This window comes from Leopardus geoffroyi, chromosome E2, assembly GCF_018350155.1.
Source record: "Leopardus geoffroyi isolate Oge1 chromosome E2, O.geoffroyi_Oge1_pat1.0, whole genome shotgun sequence".
NCBI lineage: Eukaryota > Metazoa > Chordata > Mammalia > Carnivora > Felidae > Leopardus > Leopardus geoffroyi.
Window position 1 is genome coordinate 23,801,439 of NC_059335.1, and position 10,217 is coordinate 23,811,655.

Consider the following 10,217-nt stretch of genomic DNA (forward strand, 5'->3'; position numbering starts at 1 on the left):
TCTCTGACCTCAGCTGTAGCAATTTCTTATGTGATACATCCCCAAAGGCAAGGAAATTAAAAGCAAAAATGAACTACTGGGACCTTATGAAGATAAAAAGTTTCTGCACAACAAAGGAAACAACAAACAAAACTAAAAGGTAACCAATGGAATGGGAAAAGATATTTGCAAATGACATATCGGACAAAGGGCTAGTATCCAAAATCTATAAAGAGCTCACCAAACTCCACACCCGAAAAACAAATAACCCAGTGAAGAAATGGGCAGAAAACGTGAATAGACACTTCTCTAAAGAAGACATCCGGATGGCCAACAGGCACATGAAAATATGCTCAACGTCGCTCCTCATCAGGGAAATACAAATCAAAACCACACTGAGATATCACCTCATGCCAGAGTGGCCAAAATGAACAAATCAGGAGACTATAGATGCTGGAGAGGATGTGGAGAAACGGGAACCCTCTTGCACTGTTGGTGGGAATGCAAATTGGTGCAGCCACTCTGGAAAACAGTGTGGAGGTTTCTCAAAAAATTAAAAATAAATCTACCCTATGACCCAGCAATAGCACTGCTAGGAATTTACCCAAGGGATACAGGGGTGCTGATGCATAAGGGCACTTGTACCCCAATGTTTATAGCAGCACTCTCAACAATAACCAAATTATGGAAAGAGCCCAAATGTCCATCAACTGATGAGTGGATAAAGAAATTGTGGTTTATATACACAATGGAGTACTACATGGCAATGAGAAAGAATGAAATATGGCCCTTTGTAGCAATGTGGATGGAACTGGAGAGTGTTATGCTAAGTGAAATAAGCCATACAGAGAAAGACAGATACCATATGGTTTCACTCTTATGTGGATCCTGAGAAACTTAACAGAAACCCATGGGGGAGGGGAAGGAAAAAAAAAAGAGGTTAGAGTGGGAGAGAGCCAAAGCATAAGAGACTCTTAAAAACTGAGAACAAACTGAGGGCTGATGGGGTGGGAGGGAGGGGAGGGTGGGTGATGGGTATTGAGGAGGACACCTTTTGGGATGAGCACTAAACTTCATATATTGAAAAAAAATAATAAAATGAACAAAAATAAAATAAAATAAAATAAAATTTATTTTTTATTTAAAACTGTTGCCCCTCCCCCCAGGTACATATCTTTAGCCAGTGAGGTATCTAACAGTTCTGTGTCTGGAATCTTCTCTCCAGACAATATAATTCCTATGGGAGGTTTTTCCAGGGGTGGAGTGTGACAGTGTCTGAAGAAATTGCCCTGTCACCTCTGCTTCTGTATTTTGTTCTTAGTTCAGAGCTCCAAAGCTCTTCCCAACAGGCGTTCTGTCATTCCAACCACAGAAATTCCTTTCGTCCTTGAATGAATAAATAGATAAATATTAAACATGCTGAAGTTGTACCTATCTACCCTAAAAGTATCTAAGAGGCTCAGAAGATTATAGATGACATAGCAAGATGACAAGACTTAGACATTGTCAAGAAAGAGAAAGCAAAACAAGGGTAGGGACTTGGAATGGAGCTAAGAATAGGGCCGACACCAAAGCTCAAGACAGGAAGTTATATTTACTGGCTGCCTGGGCTTTGGCAATCAAAGAGAAGGAATCTGGATTAGTTCCACAATTTAGTTGAGCTCAGTGTATGATGGGCAACCATCTGTGAAAGCTGTAGAGATTCATAGGATAAATAGAGAGATGAGATAAAGATGATAAAAATAGATAAAGATGAGACAGAGAGAGAGAGCTAGCTCACTCACCAGTGAAGAAACCTCTGAGATAAAAATTCTTCTCTTCCTGTCCCCCCGGGTATCTGGGAAGCTCACAGGGGTTACAGGGAGAAGAATATTTTCTTAATCATCATGAACATCATAAATATGAAGAGATACTACAATTTGTAACCTTCTACTCATTTGGGTTTTGAGGTGTTTTCTCTGCAGGATTTGATAAATGTATGACTGAATCATTTGTCAACTGTTTGCATCACATATTACAGACTTATACATAGCACATATAAACTTAGAATTTCTCATAATGGGTTGAAATTTAGAAAACATTGTAAATCCCTACTCTCCTCCTATTTTTAAGACCAACATTGTCTTGTCAATCACTGTTTTCACTTTTGTGAAATGCAATTAAGTTTGTACCATGGGGAAAACTGGGGAGGAACATCATTTCTTTTTAACGGCTGCATAATATTCCACTCTAGGATTTAATCAAAATTCATTTAAACTATTTTGTGTTGGTTACATTTTTTTAATGTTTTTTATTTACTTTTGAGAAAGAGAGAACAGGGCAGGGACATAGAGAGAGGGGGAAACAGAATTGAAGCAGGCTCCAGACACTAAGCTCTCAGCTCAGAGCCTGACATGGGGCACAAAGCCATGAATGTGAGATCATGACCTGAGCTGAAGTCGGACACCTAACCAACTGAGTCACCCAGGTGCCCCTGTTGGTGACATTTTTGCTTTGTTTCCAATTTTTGGCACATAAAAACAAACCTAAAACAAATGGCAGTTGACATCCTTATAAATCTCATTGTACACTTTCAGAATATATCTGTCTGTGTGTATTATTTCAATTTAACCCTCAAAGAAATCACATGTGCCATATATTTTATTGTTATTTCTTCACAGATATTGAGCCTAAAGTTCCTAAAGAAATTTTGCATAGTTTAGGTCCTATAGCCAGTAAGTGGTGGGGCACCTATTCTGTGAACATGTCTCTGCTAGGTTCAGGGAGACTGGAAAAGCAGAGGAGCTCCTGTGTTCAGAGGGCTCAAGCCTATTGATAAACAGAAGGATATAGATGATAGATAGTAGATAGATAGATAGATAGATAGATGATAGATAAAAGTGGTTCAGACCTGGATTTGAGATCAGACTTTAACAGGAAAGTCAGCCAGGAGAAATCTGCTCATGTAAATACCTCATTTTTTCTTCATGCTCCGAGACCTTGATCCCTCTCACTGAGAGGTGGGTGGCTGTTGTGGAAGCTCTGAATGCCAGGATAAGATCTTCCTTCCCCAGGTTCCCTCTCTCCACATATACACAGCATTTTTCTAGACTGACTTGGGAGAATCCTCGCACCTCAACTTTGCATAACATCAGGGATTGTAGCTGATGACCTGGTAGCTTGACACCTTAACCATTATGATCTTTATGACTGAAATTGCTTTCATGAAGGGCCAGAGAACACCACCAGAAACTCCAACTCTACAGGCAACACAATGTCAAATCTTTTAGTACTCACTCTAAATGTCAATGGACTAAATGCTCTGATCAAAAGACATAGGTAACAGAATGGATAAGAAAACAAGATCCATCTATATGCTGTTTACAAGAAACCCATTTTAGACCTAAAAACACCTTTATTTATTTATTTACTTATTTATTTATTTATTTAAATTTACATCCAAGTTTGTTAGCATGTAGTGCAACAATGATTTCCCTTGATGCTCCTTACCCATTTATCCCATCATCCCTCCCACAACCCCTCCAGTAACCCTCTGTTTGTTCTCCATATTTAAGAGTCTCTTATGTTTTTCCCCCTCCCTGCTTTTGTATTATTTTTGCTTCCCTTCCCTTGTATTCATCTGTTCTGTGTCTTAAAGTCCTCATATGAGTGAAGTCATATGATATTTGTGTGTCTCTGACTAATTTCATTGAGAATAATACCCTCTAGTTCCATCCACATTGTTGCAAATGGCAAGATTTCATTCTTTTTGATTGCCGACTAATACTCCATTGTATATATGTACCACATCTTCTTTATCCATTCATCCATCGATGGACACTTGGGCATTTTCCATACTTTGGCTATTGTTGATAGTGCTGCTATAAACATGGGGGTGCATCAATCCCAGACTTTAGCCTCTACTACAAAGCTGTAATCAACAAGACAGCATGGTATTGGCACAAAAACAGACACATAGACCAATGGAATAGAATAGAAACCCCAGAACTAGACCCACAAAGGTATGTCCAACTAATATTTGACAAAGCAGGAAAGAATATCCAATGGAAAAAAGACAGTCTCCTTAACAAATGGTGCTGGGAGAACTGGACAGCAACATGCAGAAGAATGAAACTAGACCACTTTCTCACACCATTCACAAAAATAAACTCAAAATGGATAAAGGACCTGAATGTGAGACAGAAAACCATCAAAACCTTAGAGGAGAAAACAGGAAAAGACCTCTCTGACCTCATTCGTAGCAATTTCTTACGTGACACATCCCCAAAGGCAAGGTAATTAAAAGCAAAAATGAACTATTGGGACCTCATGAAGATAAAAAGCTTCTGCACAGCAAGGGAAACAATCAACAAAACTAAAAGGCAACCAACGGAATGGGAAAAGATATTTGCAAATGACATATCAGACAAAGGGCTAGTATCCAAAATCTATAAAGAACTCACCAAACTCCACACCCGAAAAACAAATAACCCAGTGAAGAAATGGGCAGAATACATGAATAGATACTTCTCTAAAGAAGACATCCAGATAGCCAACAGGCACCTGAAAAGATGCTCGATGTCACTCCTCATCAGGGAGGAGTGACAAACCACACTGAGATATCACCTCACGCCAGTCAGAGTGGCCAAAATGAACAAATCAGGAGACTATAGATCCTGGAGAGGATGTGGAGAAACAGAAACCTTTTTGCACTGTTGGTGGGAACGCAAACTGGTGCAGCCACTCTGGAAAACAGTGTGGGGGTTCCTCAAAAAATTAAAAATAGATCTACTCTATGACCCAGCAATAGCACTGCTAGGAATTTACCCAAGGGATACAGGAGTGCTGATGCATAGAAGCACTTGTACCCCAATGTTTATAGCAGCACTTTCAACAATAGCCAAATTATGGAAAGAGCTTAAATGTCCATCAACTGATGAATGGATAAAGAAATTGTGGTTTATATACACAATGGAGTACTACGTAGCAATGAAAAATAATGAAATATGGCCCTTTGTAGCAACGTGGATGGAACTGGAGAGTGTTATGCTAAGTGAAATAAGCCATACAGAGAAAGACAGATACCATATGGTTTCACACTTATGTGGATCCTGAGAAACTTAACAGAAACCTATGGGGGAGGGGAAGGAAAAAAAAAAAAAAGAGGTTAGAGTGGGAGAGAGCCAAAGCACAAGAGACTCTTAAAAACTGAAAGCTGATGGGGGATGGGAGGGAAGGGAGGGTGGGTGATGGGTATTGAGGAGGGCACCTTTTGGGATGAGCACTGGGTGTTGTATGGAAACCAATTTGACAATAAATTTCATATATTTAAAAAAAACATGGGGGTGCATGTGCACCTTCAAAACAGCATACTTGTATCCCTTGGATAAATACCTAGTAGTGCTTTTGCTGGGACCTAGGGTAGTTCTATTTTTAATTTTTTGAGAAACCTCCATACTGTTTTCCAGGGTGGCTGCACCAATTTGCATTCCTTGCAGTGCACAAGAGATCCTCTTTCTCTGCATCCTCGCCAACATCTATTGTTGCCTGAGTTGTTAATGTTAGTCATTCTGACAGGTGTGAGGTAGTATCTCATTGTGGTTTTGATTTGTATTTCCCTGATGATGAGTGATGTTGAGCATTTTATTATGTGTCAGTTGGCCATCTGGTTGTCTTCTTTGGAGAAGTGTCTACTCATGTATTTCAAATTCAACACCCAAAAAACAAATAATCCAGCTAAAGACACCTTTAGATTGAAAGTCAGGAGATGGAGAACTATCTGTTATGCTAATACTCACCAAATAAAGCCAGAGTAGCCTTACTTATATCAGATAATCTAGATTTTAAAATAAAGACTGTAACAAGAGACAAAGAAGGGCATTATATCATAATTAAGGGTCTATTCACCAAGATTTAACAATTGTAAACATTTATGCTCCAAACGTGGAGGCACACAAATATATAAATCAGTTAATCAGAAACATGAAGAAACTCATTGATAATATTACCATAATAGTAGAGGACTTCCACACCCCACTCACAACAATGCACAGATCATCTAACAGAAAATCAACAAGGAAACAATGGCTTTGAATGACACACTGGACCAGATGGACTTAGATATATTCAGAACATTTCACAGCAAAGCAGGAGAATATACATTCTTTTCGAGTGCACATGAAACATTCTCCAGAAATGATCACATACTGGGACACAAATCAGTGCTCAGTAAGCACAAAAAATCAAGATCATCCCATGCATATTTTCAGACCACAATGCTCTGAAACTCAAAATTAAACCAGTGACCAAAGAGAAAAAGGAAAGGACCCAAATAAACAAAATCAAGAATGAAAGAGAAAAGATCACAACCAACACAGCAGAAATACAAACAATAATAAGAGTATTGTGAGCAATTATATGCCAATAAATTGGGCTATCTGGAAGAAATGGACAGATTCCTAGAAACATATAAACTACCAAAACTGAAATAGGAAGAAACAGAAAATTTGAACAGACCCATAACCAGTAAAGAAATTGAACTTTAGTAAAAAACCTCCCAAAAAACTAGAGTCCAGGGCAAAATGGCTTTCCAGGGGAATTCTACCAAACATTTAAAGAGGACTTAACATCTATTCTTTTAAAGCTGTTCCAAAAAACTGAAATGGAAGAAAACTTCCAAAATCATTCTATGAGGCCAGCATTACCTTGATTCCAAAACCAAAGACCCCACTAAAAAGGAGAGCTACAGACAAATTTCCCTGATGAACATCGATCCAAAAATCCTGAACAAGATACTAGCCAACCAGATCCAACAATACATTAAAATAATTATTCACCTCGACCAAGTGGGATTTATACCTGGGATGCACAGCTGGTTCATTATCCAGAAAAAAATCAATGTGATACATCACATCAATAAAAGAAAGGACAAAAACCATATGATCTTCTTAATAGATGCAGACAAAGCATTTGACAAAATACACATCCTTTCTTGATAAAAAAAAAAAAAAAACCTCAAGAATGTAGGGATAGAATGATTGTACCTCAAGATCATAAAAGCCATATATGAAAGATCCACCACTAATATCATCCTCAATGGGCAATAACTAAGAGCTTTCCCACTAAGGTCAGGAACACGACAGCGATGTCCAGTCTCTCCCCTGTTATTCAACATACTATTGGAAGTCCTATTCTCAGGAATCAGACAACACAAAGGAATAGAAGGCATACAAATTGGCAACAAGGAAGTCAAACTTTCACTCTTCACAGATGACATGATACTCTATCTGGAAAACCCAAAAGATTCCACCAAAAAACTGCTAGAACTGATCCGGGAACTCAGCAAAGTAGCAGGATATAAAATCAAGGCACAGAAATTAGTTGCATTCCTATACACCAATAATGAAGCAACAGAAAGAGAAATCAAGGAATTGATCCCATTTACAATTGGACTCAAACCCATAAAATATCTAAGAATAAATATAACCAAAGAGGTGAAAAACCTATACACTGAAAACTACAGAAAGCTTATGAAAGAAAATGAAGACACAAAAAAAATGGAAAAAGTATTTCATGCTCATGGATCGGAAGAACAAATATTGTTAAAATGTCAATACTACCCAATGAAATCTGCATATTTAATGCAATCCCTATTAAAATAACACCAGCATTCTTCACAGAGATAGAACAAACAATCATAAAATTTGTATGGAACCAGAAAAGACCCCGAATAGCCAAAGCAGTCTTGAAAAGGAAAACCAAAGTTGGAGGCATCACAATCCCAGACTTCAAAATGTATTACAAAGCTGTAATCATCAAGACAGTATGGTACTGGCACAAAAACAGACACTCAGATCAATGGAGCAGAATAGAGAACCCAGAAATAAACCCACAGACATATGGCCAACTGATATTTGACAAAGCAGGAAATAATAGCCAATGGAATAAAGACAGTCTCTTCAGCAAATGGTGCTGGGAAAACTGAACAGCAACATGCAGAAAAATCAACCTGGACCATTTTCTTACACCATACACAAAATAAACTCAAAATGGATAAAAGACCTAAGCGTAAGACAAGGAAGCCATCAAAATCCTAGAGGAGAAAACAAGCAAAAACCTCTTTGACCTTGGCCACAGCAACTTCTTACTCAACACGTCTCCGAAAGCAAAGGAAACAAAAGCAAAAAATGAACTATTGGGACCTAATCACAATAAAAAGCTTCTGCACAGCAAAGGAAACAGTCAGCAAAACTAAAAGACAACCGATGGAATGGGAGAAGATATTTGCAAATGACATATCAGATACAGGGCTGGTATCCAAAATCTATAAAGAACCTATCAAACTCAACACCCAGAAAACAAATAATGCGGTGAAGAAATGGGTAAAAGACATGAATAGACAATTCTCCAAAGAAGACATCCAGATGGCGGACACATGAAAAAATGCTCAACATCACTCATTATCAGGGAACCAGAAATCAAAACCACAATGAGATACCACCTCACACCTGTCAGAATGGCTAACATTTACAACTCAGGCAATGACAGATGTCGGTGAGGATGCGGAGGAAGAGGATCTCTTTTGCATTGTTGGTGGGAAGGCAAGCTGGTGCAGCCATGCTGGAAAACAGTATGGAGGTTCCTCAAAAAATTAAAAATAGAACTACCCTAGTTCCCAGAAATTGCACTACTAGGTATTTATCCCAGGGATAAAGGTGTGCTGTGTCAAAGGGGAACAGGTACCCCAATGTTTATAGCAGCTCTATCGACAATAGCCAAAGTATGGAAAGAGCCCAAATGTCCATCAATGGATGAATGGATAAAGGAGACGTGGTATGAATATACAGTGGAATATAACTGGCAGTCAATGAATGAAATCTTTTCATTTTCAACAATGTGGATGGAAGTAGATGGTACTATGCTAGGCGAAATCAGAGAAATACAAATACCATACCACTTCACTCTATTTAAGATGCAAAACAGATGAACATAGGGAAAGGGAAGCAAAAGTAATATAAAAACAAGCAGGAGGACAAAAATTATTAAATATAGTTAAATATAATTAAATATAGATAAACTGAAAATTGCTGGATGGGTTGTGCATCAGCGGGTGGCTAAACGGGCAAGGGGCATTGAGGAATGAGCACTAGATGTTTTATGTGGGGGATGAAATCTACTTCTGAAATCATTATTGCAGTATATGCTAACTAACTTGGAGGTAAATTTAAGAATAATAAATAATAATAATAATAATAATAAAAAGAAATTGCTTTCATGAGTACATTAAGGGTTGAACAGGTGAGAAGAGAGGATTCCAGGGATTCTGGTTCCTTTGATCAAATACCTCCATATTAAGTAAATGTAAGAAGGAAGTTATAAATGTAGAACTGTTGGCAGGTAATTATTATTTTGCTGTAAGAGCAGACCTTACTTGTGTAGGGCTGAAGGAGGGAGGCTTCAGTTGTGTTGAAGAGGGTCATGTTCTTGTAGAATGCCTGGGATAGGGTCAGGAGGCACACATCACAAAAACAAATACGACCTGATGGGTTCAAAACCATTTTTTTTAATTTCCACTTTTTAATGTTTTTGTGGAATTATAATCTGAATTCAAAATAAAGTCTCTTTTTCTTACAGAGAAATTATAGTATTTAAAGATAGAACGAAACCAGGTAGAAATGAAATAATCTTCACTTCATTACCAGAAGTTTATGAATGCCAAAGGAACAGCATAAAAAGGAGTACCAGGTTTCTGCAGGAAGAAAGAGGGTCGATGCCATGCTCTGGTGCTGGTCTTTAGACTTTCAGATTTGCTGAGGCAGTCACTGATTAAATATTCAGTGAGTGTCCATCTCTGCCGACATTGGGCTATGTGCCAGCAGACATTGGGCTCTTTCCTTACTTTTTGAAGCTCACAGTCTGGCTGTGGGTGGGAGTTCAAGAGGGGGGCCAATGAGACCTATTGAATTAAGTGGTTTTGGGAACGTGTGAGGGGTAGGAACCCTTCCTAGAGGAAGTGACCTTTCAGCTGAAATAATAGTGAAATTTTGAAAGCCTTCCATATGCCATATCTTTTAACATGTCAGATCATTTACAACAAGAAGAGATCAGTATTCATATCTACAACTGATGGATAAAGAACACATTAATCAGGAGCACCTCGGTGGCTCAGTCTGGTGAGAATCTGATTCTTGATTTTGGCTCTGGTCATGATCTCACAGTTTGTGAGATCAAACCCCATGTTGGGCTCTGCACTGACAGTG